At 37.3% G+C, this 15,865-nt stretch overlaps 1 protein-coding gene across 5 annotated transcripts in view; it reads right to left on the reverse strand.

Annotated features, from left to right (window-relative positions):
- LOC106075228 (uncharacterized) overlaps window positions 1–15,865 on the reverse strand; it is a 214,262-nt gene that overhangs the window by 96,841 nt on the left and 101,556 nt on the right. For all 5 annotated transcript variants that reach the window (XM_056043823.1, XM_056043826.1, XM_056043827.1 and 2 more), the window contains one exon: window positions 157–287. The gene's annotated coding sequence lies outside the window, so the exon portion shown is untranslated. The remainder of the gene's footprint in view (window positions 1–156; window positions 288–15,865) is intronic.

Below are 15,865 nucleotides of genomic sequence, written 5' to 3' on the forward strand. Positions count from 1 at the left end.
ATAAATAAGATATGATAATATAGATAAGATAAGTAAGATATGATAATAAAGATAAGATCAATAAGATAATATAAATAAAAAAAGATAAATAAGATATGATAAATAAGACAAATAAGATATGATAAAAAAAGATAAATAGAAGGACGTTTATTTTACCTTGTGTAGTTTTAAACAGCTAGTCCTACGTGAGCAGTGAATTCCATGAACTCAGGTATACAAGCTTAACACGCCTTGACATACATCCTCTGAAATGGCAACTTACTGATAAGGTAGGCCACTCCTTCTATCTGAAACAGGATAAATAGATTCCTTAGCGCATGTAATAGCCAGACTTTGACGACTAATTGAGCTGGACCCGGCTATTAAGTGGACGACTGATGTGGTTAAGGCAAGCGTTTAGACGTGTTGTTTTTTCTCTCTCTCTCTCTCTTGTTCCCAGCGAGAAGCGCCCTCTCTCTAGACTTACGCCATATCTAGCTACCAGCGGCTCCAATGCGCCCCACAGGTTGAGGGAAGAATGTTGCTCCAGTCGTTTGAATGGACTGAGCAAGTTCATTAGCTCTTCATTAAGGGACTTAACTAGCTGTACTGAAGTCACCTGACTCTCTTTTTCACTCGCTCTTTATCCTCTCTTCTTTTCTCTCTCTCCCTCTCTTTTAGTTTTCTTCACTTTCTTCCGATCAATTTCTGTCTCCCTTTCTCTCAATCTCTCTTACTCATTATCTCTGTCTCCCCCTCTCTCTCTCTTACTCTCCTCACCTCTGTCTCCCTCTCTCTCTCTCTCTCTCTCTCTCTCTCCTTACCTCTGTCTCCCTCTCTCTCTCTCACTCTCCTCACCTCTGTCTCCCTCTCTCTCTCATTCTCCTCACCTCTGTCTCCCTCTCTCTCACTCTCCTCACCTCTGTCTCCCTCTCTCTCTCTCTCTCACTCTCCTCACCTCTGTCTCTCTCTCTCTCCTCACCTCTGTCTCCCTCTCTCTCTCTCCTCACCTCTGTCTCCCTATCTCTCTCTCTCACTCTCCTCACCTCTGTCTCCCTCTGTCTCCATCTCTCTCTCTCTCTCTCTCTCTCTCTTCATCTATATCTCACCAGATTCACATTTCTTACTAATTGTTTCTTTCCCTTTGACCCCTACCAAATGACACAACAGACATCTTTCCTTCTCTCTTCATTCTTTAGCCCTGTTGTTATCTCCCTTTGCTCTACAATCTTCCTCATTATCTATAACTACAAGGGCTCTTTCATGCTTTTTTTCCCCTCCTGACTCTTTTGTGTTATTTTTTTTTACTTGTACGTGAGAGGTTCTCAAAACAGATGCCACGGAACTAGATTGTACTAGCATTATCTTACCAAATAGGAATTATAGAAATGCACATTTTGATTACGTACAAACGTTTTTAAATACAAAATTTAGATCCCATGTATTATGTATTAGTCAACTCAGCAAGTGCTAACTGGGAATTCCCAAAGTAAAAGATATACATTTTTGAAATAGAAGCGTGAAAGTACTTTTGCTTTCGTACTTTCCCTTTGCTGCTAGTGTTATAGGTTTGCTAAGATATATATACATCAGGGACAAGAATAATCTGAGACAGTCAGTTACTTAGTGTTATTTTAGTGTATGAATTGTATTAAAAGTGACCAAAATAAATCATTGTACTGGAAAGAAGCACTATGCATTTAGTGTTTCATTTCTATTCAGAGTTTATTACATGTGCTTAGGCGTTTTCTTTTCTCAAGCCCGAGTTTCATTAAGGTGGTAATACCCCCCCCCCTCCATCCCCCCCAAAAAACAACCCTTTCATTACGAGTCAACGCTCTCTTTGATTCAGAAAAAAAAATGGTTGGAAGTCCTGCATGCAATCTGAAAGCACAGAGTGAGAACCCTTTTCTCTGGGAAGTCATTTGTTACCTGAGTTTTTTTTTGTTCAAATCTGCAAGAAGTATTTGAGGCGTACCCTCCTGAAGTATGTGGCTTATTGCTTGATTCTACAATGAACATGACCTGTGTGCCAGTGAGACGAGGTCGATGAAGCAAGGCATCTGTTTAGTCGATCAAGAACTAGTGGGTAGGTAGACCAAGGCATTTCGTTTATTTTTTTTATTTTTGCAGTTCCATGTCCAGATAAAAAAAAACAACTGATTTTGCTTAGCTCAACGGAAGTTTGTCTAACTAAACTTTATGTCTGCAAACATTGGATCATAGGGGGGCCCTTGGGACGTGAAGTAAAGCAGAGGAATGGGGGGACTGGAGTTGAGTGCACGCCCCTGACTGACGTATAAAAAGGGGCAACAATAACAAATGGCTGATTCATTTTCAAACAAATATTTTTCCGGTAAACAAAGAGGAGGAAGGGGGGGGTGTGGAAGTACTATCATTTCCTTCGAACCAAAATTTCAGGTAATTGACATTGCAAAATGTGTCATTGGACCTCTTGGTAGCAAGTGATTCGCGAATACTACTGGTAAAAAAAAAATCTATTTTAAACTGGATGGCCATGCTGCTGTGCAGGCAGAGTCGTATAATCATAGGGTCCCTGGATCGTGGTGTATGCTTCACACCGCAATATTTAATTATCATTTATTTTTTTTAAATAAATATCTTTTTTTGTTTGTTTTAGAAAATGTAATGGTTCAGATGTTGCAATAGGAAAGTTTGAATATCTTGAAACCAAATCTCTGGACCGTTGCATTATTCTAGAATGTTTCATTACAAGGTAAAATGTCAAACGCTGTAAATATCATATTGCCTTAGTCTGACCTACATCACGGTCATGTCTAATTTTTTTTTTTATTTCTTCAAAAACGTATTTCAAATGTTTTATGCTTTTTCTAAAAACTAGAAAGATAAGAAAAAGATAGTGAAGATAGAGACAGATAGAAAGAGGAAAAAAAGATAGTGAGGATAGAGACAGATAGAAAGAGAAAAAAAAAGATAGTGAGGATAGAGACAGATAGAAAGAGGAAAAAAGATAGTGAGGATAGAGACAGATAGAAAGAGAAAAAAAAGATAGTGAGGATAGAGACAGATACAAAGAGATAAAAAAAAGATAGTGACGATAGAGACAGATACAAAGAGAAAAAAAAGATAGTGAAGATAGAGACAGATACAAAGAGATAAAAAAAAGATAGTGACGATAGAGACAGATACAAAAAGAGAAAAAAAAGATAGTGAAGATAGAGACAGATAGAAAGAGAAAAAAAAGATAGTGAGGATAGAGACAGATACAAAGAGAAAAAAAAGATAGTGAAGATAGAGACAGATACAAAGAGATAAAAAAAAGATAGTGAAGATAGAGACAGATACAAAGAGAGAAAAAAAAGATAGTGACGATAGAGACAGATACAAAAAGAGAAAAAAAAAAGATAGTGAAGATAGAAACAGATACATAGAGAGAAAAAAAAGAAGGTAGAAAAAAAATTGAGGTGAAGAAAGAGATGCAACCGATAAATGATTTTTAAGAAGTGGTAATTTTATTTTCTCCTCAGCTTGAGATAAAAATAGACCAGAAGGAAAAAAAGAACGGTAACTCAAAATGAAAAAAAGACATCGAAAATGCAAACTTTTTTTTAAATGAAAAACAATTTCACATTCAAAAAACTTTCTTTCTAACACACTTGATTTCACGTGAATAGTTTTTTTGTTTTTTTAATGCAAGGAACAAACAAAAAAATAAAAAACAACTACACTGTTAAATTTAATTTTGTTTTCATTCTTACATTTCACTTTCATTTTTATTTTCTTTCCTTTTTTTTTGGATAGATCAGATGATACATGGATACTATAATAAATAAATAAATCATATCTAAGTATACAACTTTTAGTAAGATTTCTGTGTATTTTTTTTCTGACCCAATTTCCTGTTTCCTATATTCCTATATTACTGTGACATTGTGACGTTATTGCTGACATGATCAGATATACAAAGCAGACCATTCAAAAGTTATTAAAAGTTAAGAGTAACAAAAAAACTAAAACAAATTAATTCCACTTATCTTATTCATGGCAAACCAGTAACACAGACTAAAAACGCAAAATACCTAGGTGTTATAATAAATGAAAAACTGTCATGGAATCCACATATTGATGAAACTACAAAAAAATCAAACAAAGCATTAGGATTTATTAAAAGAAATTTCTATAAATCAAATAAGAACATAAAACTAAAATGTTATTTAACCTTGGTTAGGCCAATAATAGAATATGCATCCTCTGTTTGGGACCCCTCAACTCAAGAAAACATTAAGAAACTAGAACAGACACAAAATAGAGCAGTGCGATTCATAACAAACGAATATTCACATTTGACTAGAGTAACACCTTTAGTAAAATCACTAAATTTAGAAAGCCTTCAGGACAGAAGGCTCAAAAGTAAAGTAGCAATAATACATAAAACACTTAACCATAATCTTCAAATACAAAAACAAAATTTAATAAAATACTCTGAAAGACACAAAGATAAAGGCACATTCCTCGTCCCATATGCTAGGACAAATTTGTACAAATACTCCTTCTTCCCTAGTGCTATTAGAGCATGGAATGGGTTGCCTGAGCTAGCCAGGAAAACCAGTGACTTGGCAGAATTTAAGTCATTGGTTAATATGCATGACTAAATGCATGACGCGTAGGACGTAATCATCTTCTTTTTTGAAGTAACGTCTGTATTATATAAGATATAAGATATATTAAGATAAATAAATTTAGTAATTTTTAATATGTATGCATTTTAAAATATGATTGGTGGACACACCTAATTTCTTAAAGTTTCCGCGGGCCGATTAAAAAGCTCTGGCGAGCCGAATGTGGCCCGCGGGTTGTAATTAGCCAACCCCTGGTGTAAGAAATGTGTTGTATTTTTCCTCAAAAAAATTACATTGGGAAATCTAAATTAATGTTTCATAGTTAAGATTCCTAAAGGGAGACTTTTTTTTCCCGACGACAAGACATCTCAATGGTGTCTTTCCCTAGTATCATTGAAGACTTATTCGGTTGTTCCTCAGTGGAGACATTCAAGCTTCCAAAACCACAAAGAAAACGGCGAGTAGTGTCTATGTTTCAAGAACCGTGAAGGAAAGCCAATACCTTTACACTATGTTAATTAATGAAAGTTTATTTAGTGTAAACATTTTGTATATATTACTTTGCTTATCTAAACATTTATTTTGTCCCCTGCGAATAACCAGTAAGACTGAAACATATAATTTGATCCATAAAAAAAAAAAAATAATAATAATTTGATCAGCTTTATGAAATTAAATGTATTGAGAATCGCATTGACATTCGCGAACTAGGCTTAGAGTGACCTAATTAGATTTCCATTGACATGTAAAGTATCCTTTGGTAGCATATTTGACTATCTGATACTCTGAGCTCACGGTCAAACTAATTACAATGTGATAATATAATGTTCAGTGCAGTGGGTCTCGAGATATAAGGACAGTGGTTTTCTACAATTAGGGTTATGCTAGCCTCTCTTTAATATGACTCCCTCCTTTTCTTTCATTTCTTCTCTCTCTCTCTCTCTCTCAAACACACTCACCCACACACATTCTCTTGCTCTACTCGACCTTTCCGTCCGCTGGAATTCATCTTACATTCATAGCCACCACTGCCACGCAGCAGGGGGGAAATAATCTGGCTTTATAGACCATGTTTTAGTTCCACTGCCGTTGTTATTGTCTCCCTTCAGTTCTCTGGCCCTCTTCTCGTCTTTTCTCCCGTGAATGACGTCATGTCGTTTGTGGAAGCGCGTTTATCAATCGTCTGCTTCTGCCAAAGCAATATGACGTCATCTAAATAAATAACGCATACGTAAGAAATGAAGCCTGGAAATAAAAACCCAGAAATAAAAAACCCATGCGTTAACAACAGTAGATGTTTGAGTTTGATAAGATCACATGCATCGACCAAGTTTCTTGATCTCATCTAGAGGGTCAATAAGTGAATCTAAACACAGAAAATGTTGTAGGTTTAAAGGTACATTGTGTGAATTACAAGAGAAATGAATTCACCTACACAGTTGCCTTGCAGTTATAGAGTCAGATATAATCTAGGTCTATAATCTACTCTATATAGACACAATTTGAGATAGATGATCAATCCTGGCCTTGGGGGAAGGTTCGGGAGAGGGCTTTACGCAGAGAGCGCCGGTATTATGTAAATGATTTAAACAAATAATTAATTCGACATCTATCAATAGTATGTAATCCAATAAATAGAATATTATTTACTCATTTGATATTCTAGAAATTCACTTGAATTAGAAGCTCTGTATGTAATTCACTTGAATTAGAAGCTCTGTATGTAATTCACTTGAATTAGAAGCTCTGTATGTAATTCACTTGAATTAGAAGCTCTGTATGTATTTGTTAATCTCTTTAGAGGGCAAGCAATATCTTCTATAATATAAAGCAGAAAGTATGGCGCATGTATTCATAGTATGTATGTATGTATGTATGTATGTATGTATGTATTTATGGTATGTATGTATGTATGTGTGTATGTATGTACGTATGTGCGTATGTATGTCCCGAATAAAAACAAAACCGTTTGACCAATCACGATAAAACTTTCCATAAATATTCCTTCGATCATGGCAGAGAATGTATGTTTAAACGTCTTTCAAAGTATTTCAAAGGCCCTAAAAATAGGCAAAAATACCTAATGATATCTCTATTAAAGAAGGATTTTTCTAACAAATCGGGTCAACTCGTTATCACAGTATTTGATATTTGATATGAATATGTCAGCTGAACGAATAAACCCATTTTCACACTCTACTTTTATTTTCGTGGCAAAACAAATGTGAAGGAAACATTCTCCATGTTTGACAGATCTAAATTCAATCCAGTTGACGAGTAATACCCAAACCTAGGCCCGCAGGCCGCGGGTCATATCCGGCTAGTTCTAAATAAAGTGCCTTCTCCATTTAGATCTATGACTAAAAATTTTTTTTAAATATGCAAAGAGTGGACTAACTTGCGAATAGTGATGTTTTTTCTTTCCAACTGTTCCGTGGAAAGAGCAAAGGTTCAATTCTTTATATATCAGCAGCTCTATAATTTATATAAAGTATGATTATTTTCAAGATCTTGGGGCGCCTCTGAGTCCACCCAGCTCTAATGGGTACCACATGACACCCTCGTTAACCGTAGGCCACAGAAACAGATGACCTTTAACTCATCTGCCCTATAGACCATAATGTCTAAAAGGGGAACTTTACTTACTTATGATTATTTTAGGACACTGTAAAAGTTATTGGAATATATCAGCAGATATCAAATTATATTTAAGATTTAGATGATTAAGTTCCACTAAACAGCTTGATGTACCAATATCTAGACCTTTAAATATTGAGCGCGTAGGAGCCATAACCAGGTATAAGATCAATAAAAATAAATGTTAATAAACCAATTCAAATAAATTGATAGATTTTGCAATCGATTAATATTGATCCATAAAAAGTATACCAATACAGAAGAATCTTTTTTTATATTTAGAATAAATGTTTAGATAAATATAGAGAAGTCGTGAAAATCAATTGTTCAACAAACATACGTACACACAAACAGACCAACAAATAAATCAATAACAAGTAACAAGATACACTTAGAAGCATACTTACAGAATGAAGAGACAGACAAACAGGCAGAGAAAAAGAAAGAAACAAAGACAGACAGACAGACAGACAGATAGATAGATAGATAGATAGATAGATACATACATACATACATACATACATACATACATACATACATACATACATACATACATACATACATACATACAAACTATTTTAACCTGACCTATATAAACTCCCTGTCCACCATGACACGACCAATTAAATACTGAAGATATATTGAGGCAATTTAATGGGCGATTACTCTCGATTCCTGTAAGTGGAGTTGGAGCTACACGTACATGGAACCGCAGCCACCAACAAAAGCAATCAAACGTTCTTAGCCATTGGTATCGATCTAGCCCACTTTATGAATAATGTAAGGAAGATTTAGTCAACGTTTAGGCCTCCTTCCGGCAAGAAGATGCGTTACCATAGTAACTGTCGAGTGCGAGGCACAAAAGGAAAAGAGAGGGTAAAAGAGAGGTAGCGTGAGTAAGGGGAAATAGATAGTCAGAAAGACAAAAAGAGATTTCTTCTGAAACAAGTGCTGACTGTGATGGAGGGCAATTGTTTAATTACTGTGAAAAATGTCAGACACGTAGCAAAAAAAAAAAAATAACGCGATGTACACAGAACAGTAGACTTGTTGTGGATTGGGGTGAAGGAATAGTGTTACTTTCTCAGAAATACGCGGAGTAAACAAGAAGAAATATATACATTGCTTTTTTTTTGTAAAAAAAAAATAATAAATTTAGTGTCGGTACTCAGTGATTAGGTGCCGGTACTCAGTAGTTGATTGCCTAACTTTTAACTACTAAAAATTAATAATATACTTTAAAATAGAAGAAAAAGTAATCATTTTTTCAAAAAGGTGCCGGTACGCCGTACCGGTGCGTACCGTCACAAAAAAAGCCCTGTATATATATATAATAGAGCTAACATTGTACCCCATATATATATATATTAATTGGAGTACACTGTTAGGTCTACTATACATCTTTATAGTTAAATAGTTTTCTGCTCAGCTATTGGCCATAAAGAAGTTATACATATTCAATGACTTATACAACACATATGCCTCTACAGGTCACATATGTACCAATCTTAGGCAATGAAATTTATGCTAAACAATGTCGACCACATCAAGTTACATTTAAAATTTCAAATCAACTACATACACTCCAGAAAAAAAGTGTAATAAGGCATTCCATATGTCATATACTTTAATCACACTGTGGTTACCTTGCTAATCATTACAGTCACATCCATGCAGGTATAAATTACAGGCTAATGCATAGATATTATATTCTTCCATGGTATCACATTAAACAATTTTGAAGTTTGTAGTCTCAACAAAAAAAAACAAAAACAACTATTGTTCTAGTAAACTGGTTAAACGTAACGACTGAAAAGTCTAGAACCTCAACTCTCCAACTCTGAGTGTATGTGGCTGAAAGTGAGAACACTTGGTCTTCCATCATAAGTCACAGGGCCTGAAATCAATGCATTAAATTTAATATTCTTGTTCGAATTCTAATATCATAAATTTAAAAAAGAGCCTTGATCGTTGTGCTGGCTACAGTACCCTCGTAAACACACTAGCCCTAGAACTGAAATGAACGTAGGACCATTAGATGATGAAGTAGTTCGGAACGTCTATTTCATTACTAAATCTTCATTTACAAAAAAGATATTTTTCACTCGACCGATGTCTCGTTTTTCTTTTTGCTGTTTTTTTTTTTACTTTTATAAAAGCGGGACGGAACGTTAATGTAAAATAAATTTATAGAGAACGACACTTTTCTAGGTTGAAGTAACTTTTTTAAAAAACGAGTTCGCTTTGTACAAAGTGAGAGAGAGTGTGTGTGTGTGTGAGAGAGAGAGAGAGAGAGTCCTAAAATGTCCATTTCCCTGGTAGGACATGACTTGTGTCATCTCGTTCACAATTTTGTCTAAATCGTCTGGTAGTTGTAGCCTTTAATGGAGTACAGTCTGGCGGTCATTTCAAGGTCAAAGTGAACTCGTAAATATAACATCTCTTTCCATCATCATTCCTACCGCTTATTTTAAGCCTTTACTAGTCAATGGTTGATAAACCCGTCAAAATGGACGTTGAAAAGAATGACAAATATGCTCGAGTTTTAAAAAATGTGATTGGCATGAAATACGAGGATGAAGACAGACTTATTTAAAATGTCTGTGGTGGTATTCTTTTTGTTGCGAGTTCAAATGCTAATAACAGAAAAAGTATTTTTGTTGATGTTTTTTGTCGTTTTTATTTTATTTTTTTTAATCGCCAGTCAGTTTTGTTCATACTTAACGAGAGTTCATGTCAGGCTTCCTCATGGCGCCCTCTTGGAACTGTCAGGGGAGACAAGCTAACTGGAATAGAAACAGGTTTTCCAGTGTGCTTCAACAAAAGGGCTCTAGCGAGCACGCAAATAGCACGTGGAGAGGATGAAAGAAAGGCTCCGCTAAACCATCTGATGGTAAAAAGGATGAAAGAAAGGCTCAGCTAAACCATCTGATGGTAAAAAGGATGAAAGAAAGACTCAGCTAAACCATCTGATGGTAAAAAGGATGAAAGAAAGGCTCAGCTAAACCATCTGATGGTAAAAAGGATGAAAGAAAGGCTCAGCTAAACCATCTTACTCACCACGCCGTTCTTAAACTAAGGTGGTACGCTTGTAGTGAATGTATTTTCACGGTTGGTGGCGGTACATTATAAAAATAAGGATGAATCTATCGTGAGTTCGGCATTCGGACTCGCTGGGAGTGAGGAACCCAGATGGGGCTGATGGAGCCGTGTCTCACAACAACGGATAGGATTAAATAATCATCTAGCTCAAGGGAGGTCACCGGACAGAGGTGTCTTTGAAGAGTCATCGCTTATTCCTAGCCTCTGGATACAATCATTAGCACTGATCAAGGGTCATAACAGGGCGCAAGCTGGATGAATGTGCGCATTTGTGAATGAAATCAAATCTTTGCTATTGTTACGTATTTCTGAATCTTCTGGCTAAATGTACTAGTAGACACACAAATAAAAACACTGCAAAGAACTTGACGACTAAACTTTCAGTTTCATATAACTTTAATGACTATTAACTCTAACAATTCGTTACTGTAACATGTAGCGTAGAAGACTGTACAATATCTGTCAGTTTACAGTTAGCTATACTTCGTTGCAATTCATCTCTTCACTTCGTTGCAATTCATCCCTTCTCAACTTTCCTCGAGCCGTATTCCACAGAACAGACCAACGACACACTTCCCAGTGTCGCTCCAGGTCTCCCAAAGCTGAACCAAGTCGTACTCAAGTCTACCGAATCAGAGCCGCACACGTCTTACATCGACTGTATCGACTGTAACGGCTCAAGTCCACTGTAGTTCGCTGTATAGACTTTAACGACAGTAGTCCACTCCAGTTAACTCTACCCTAGTTAACTTGCATCGAGTCGTACACATTTCTCTTCCACAGAGCCGCACACGTCTTACATAGTCTGTATCGACTGTAACGGCTCACTCACGACTCCATACGACTGACTTTAACATTAACTCTCTGGCTTATATAGAGTCCCTAATCGCTTGTCCAAAGTTGCACAAACAGGGCTAGTATCCTCTGAAATAACACGTGAGGAAACGTCACATCCTGTCTTTGTTTATACATGTAGATTCCAGAAAACATCGGCTGCAGTGTCATCAAGTTGGGGTCACACGTAGTGACCTCTATCTGTCACTGTTCATTAGTAACTGTCCCCCTACTTAGATCTGTTCGTCCCCTGGAACAACACGTGAGGGCACGTCACATCCTGTCTTTGTTTGTACATGTAGATTCCAGAGGACACTCGCTGCTGTGTCATCTCGCCGGGGTCATACGTTGACCTCTACCTATCACTGTTCATTTGTAACACTGCCCCCTTCTTAGATCTGTTCGTCCCGAACAGATTCTACTTCACCACGATACTGATGAAATCGATCGACGATCAAGAAGGAAGCTTTGGTGGTTGCCCCCTTCTCAGAGATGTTCTTTCAATCTGGCAGTTGTCCATCTTCTTTCCATAGAAGAATGGGAGCCAAATCCTCATTTTTCAGCAGTTCCTCACAAATGTTTTCATCAATCTTGGTATGGAAACATCGACCTTCAGATGACGACATTGGGCACTCTTGTCGAGAAAATTCATCAGCATTCTAACGAGTTCGTGCTTCACTGGCTGAGTTTTACATTTTCAAGCATCTTTTTACAGAGCTTCTTCAGAGATAACTAGGTTCATCACAGTACAGCAATATTCACATGCTCTTCTTTTAAACAACAGCAACTGACTTGGGTTTGTACGATGTTGGGTTGATCTTCTTGTACAGTTCTGTCACAGATGGTTACTCACTACAGTTCTGACATCTTAAACTACTTCTTTTCTGTCCTTCTTGCTTCTGACTTAATTAGCGTTCTTCTAAAACCTCTGTTATACTTCATCAACCTATTCTCATGAGGAATGTTCTTAGATTATTCATTAGTGGCTTCACACTTTCAACTGATTCGTAAGGCTTTCTTCTTTGGTCTGATGGTTCCGGACAGAATCTTTCTAAAAACATGGGCTGTGGAGTTTCATCAGTGCAGGTGGGGGTCTATCAGTGGGAGAAGTGGTGGGCTTGTTTTCTAACAACAGGGGCTATGGAGTTTCATAAATGCAGGTGGGGGTCTATCAGTGGGAGAAGGGGTGGGTTTGTATCTTGATCTTGTTGGAGCCATCCACGTTGCACTCTGCATATGTCGCTTTCTCCGCCTCCTCAATTTGATATTTCTTTGGTTGCGTTGATGTCGTTGTCGTTGTCTTGCTTTCTTGTCGATCAATGCTGATGGCAGCCACTTAACACATAGGAAGGCATTGCATTTCATAGCTGTAGTCATCAAGACTGTTGATCTAACAAGTTGTTTCAGCATTATTCTTCGATGGGTGCTTTGCGAATGAGCTGCAAGTCCACTTGAAGGCAAGTTGTCAAACACGTCATCACCTTCATCCGAGTCTGGAGGACTCGACTGTGGGGCAGGTTGATAACATTCAACGTGCAAAGGTCCATCAACTTCAGCATCAGTTTCTATTGTAATTCCTTGACTATCACCAGGGCTTCTCACGCCTACCTTGATAGCTGTACAAGCTTCTGTTAAGTCTAGAGCTTGTTGGTGTATTTCTTGGCATTCACAGTCTTCTTGCATAGCTACGTACGTACAGTTCTTGTCAAACGCATGGGTGCAATAATCCAGGTTCGAGTTCCTCTCGTAGACAATGGCAGATAGACAGAAGTCTTTAAGGCCCACAGCAACAGGCTTGGACGCAGACCCAACGTTGTCTTGATCTGTTTGGCTAGTTGAGGTACTCATATCAGGTTTATCTGTAGCTAAAGCTTCGGTCAAACTATAGGTCTCTTCTATTGTTTCTTCAGCGATCTCATTCTGCTTTTCGTTGAAATAGTAACAGCTACCGTCTCTTTTCATTTCTTGTGGGCCACATTCGTTTGGTTTGCTATCACAGTCACAGACAGCACAACCATCACCAGCATCCCTATCGTAATTGTCTGTATCGCCACATACTTGGTTGGACAATTGTTCGCTGTTCATCAATGGTGTAGCTCTTTCATCTGTCGACTCAATCTGATACTGTTGGGTGTTCAGCAGCTCGTTAATCATGATTCTAGTTTGATCTTTTATCGTATCTGTTTGTTCTTCTGTCTTCTTGGGCGTGGTAACTAGTTGTTCATTCTCATTCATTGCTTCGATCAACTGGTTAAATGAAGAAAATCTGGTGTTGACTTCTGATTCTATCTCCTTAATGCTCTCTTTTACCGAGTTCATTTTGTATTGCAAAGTTCTCAGGAGCTCCATCGTATTAGGTTTGATTTCAAATTGGCAAGTGTCTGGATTCTCATCTTCCTCCAACAGGGCTTGTCTGAGACGTGCTGTCAGCGTTTCCTTATTTCCGTTAAGCTGTAGACCTCTTTCTCGAAGCTCTTGTCTAAGTTCTTTCATGTCAAGTTCATTAAGAAGTTTGATGGAACACATTCTAGCCAGAAAGATCCCACTTCTGACACCAATTGTTACGTATTTCTGAATCTTCTGGCTAAATGTACTAGTAGACACACAAATAAAAACACTGCAAAGAACTTGACGACTAAACTTTCAGTTTCATATAACTTTAATGACTATTAACTCTAACAATTCGTTACTGTAACATGTAGCGTAGAAGACTGTACAATATCTGTCAGTTTACAGTTAGCTATACTTCGTTGCAATTCATCTCTTCACTTCGTTGCAATTCATCCCTTCTCAACTTTCCTCGAGCCGTATTCCACAGAACAGACCAACGACACACTTCCCAGTGTCGCTCCAGGTCTCCCAAAGCTGAACCAAGTCGTACTCAAGTCTACCGAATCAGAGCCGCACACGTCTTACATCGACTGTATCGACTGTAACGGCTCAAGTCCACTGTAGTTCGCTGTATAGACTTTAACGACAGTAGTCCACTCCAGTTAACTCTACCCTAGTTAACTTGCATCGAGTCGTACACATTTCTCTTCCACAGAGCCGCACACGTCTTACATAGTCTGTATCGACTGTAACGGCTCACTCACGACTCCATACGACTGACTTTAACATTAACTCTCTGGCTTATATAGAGTCCCTAATCGCTTGTCCAAAGTTGCACAAACAGGGCTAGTATCCTCTGAAATAACACGTGAGGAAACGTCACATCCTGTCTTTGTTTATACATGTAGATTCCAGAAAACATCGGCTGCAGTGTCATCAAGTTGGGGTCACACGTAGTGACCTCTATCTGTCACTGTTCATTAGTAACTGTCCCCCTACTTAGATCTGTTCGTCCCCTGGAACAACACGTGAGGGCACGTCACATCCTGTCTTTGTTTGTACATGTAGATTCCAGAGGACACTCGCTGCTGTGTCATCTCGCCGGGGTCATACGTTGACCTCTACCTATCACTGTTCATTTGTAACACTATGTATGAAAAGGATACAATAATACAAACCTTTATTTTTTTTGTTGCTGTTTTTTTTTTGTTTTTTTTTTGGTTCATGAAAAAATTCCTATTTTTTTGTAATTTTTTTTTGCGGAGGATTATCGGAAAAGATTTTAAAGATAATGGGTCTGACAAGATTTCCGGATTTTCGTAAATTTCAGGAAGATTCCAATTCATATTAAATAAATGGTCACTCGCAGAGGATCATACTTCATACAAGTGGTACATATCGTACAAGAGTGCTGGAAGTTCCAAGAGCTGAGTAGGGAAGGCAACGCAGCATCACGTGACTTCTAAGGGAGCTATGAGGCACCACGCCGATAAGCAAAGTTTCTTTTCAGGGCACTATGGGAGGTGTAAGTCTGCCTGTCTTGTTGGGAGTTAATCTCAGGTCATACTTCTTATGGAGGAGCCACTGTCCCCTTCTTGAAATTACTTTTAGTCACTAACATAACATTTCCATCTTCTTGGAAAGAAAGGTTCCTTAAAACTAAACGTCAGCGAATTTACTGAAAGAAACCTAGGATAGCGTACATTGTAGAACAAGTTTTCATTCAAATGGTCAAAACTCAGTCCATCTAATTACAGGTAGTTGTCTTATTTCCTCCCCTGTCTAGATACCAGCAAGAAGAGTTGTTTGTTTATTTTTTTTATCAGAAAACAAAATTTACATTTGTACGTATCTTCACTTCTAACCGTATGCTAATGTAGGTCTCTTAAGTTTAGTAAATGTCAAAGAAAAATGCCTTTTTAACTTTATTTCTCAATAATGTAGAAGTTATTTTCCTTTACTGCCTTTTATCGATATCAAACAAAATAATTAATTACCAATAATAAATTGACCAATTATTTTTTTTATTTTTTTTTAATTCATTCATAGTCTAATACGTACAATTAATTATCGTTTCAAGTTTTAATGTTGATCCAAGAATGGATGTGGGAGAAAAAACGGGTATAAATATCTAAGTGGACAAAACAAAATAATGAATGACCAGTAATCAATTGTCTAATAGGTTACCATTTATTGATTTATGTATTGCCTTCGCAAATGAATAATTGTGCAAAGTTTCAACTTGATCCGACAATGGGTGTGGGAGAGAGAACGTTTTCAAACTTTGACCAGACAGACTGAAAGACAGACAAAGTGAGTTGATATAATCTTTGTAAAAAATGCAGTGAGCTCGAGTAGCTCAGTTGTACACACGCACATAG

Source organism: Biomphalaria glabrata, chromosome 10 (assembly GCF_947242115.1).
Source record: "Biomphalaria glabrata chromosome 10, xgBioGlab47.1, whole genome shotgun sequence".
Lineage (NCBI taxonomy): Eukaryota > Metazoa > Mollusca > Gastropoda > Planorbidae > Biomphalaria > Biomphalaria glabrata.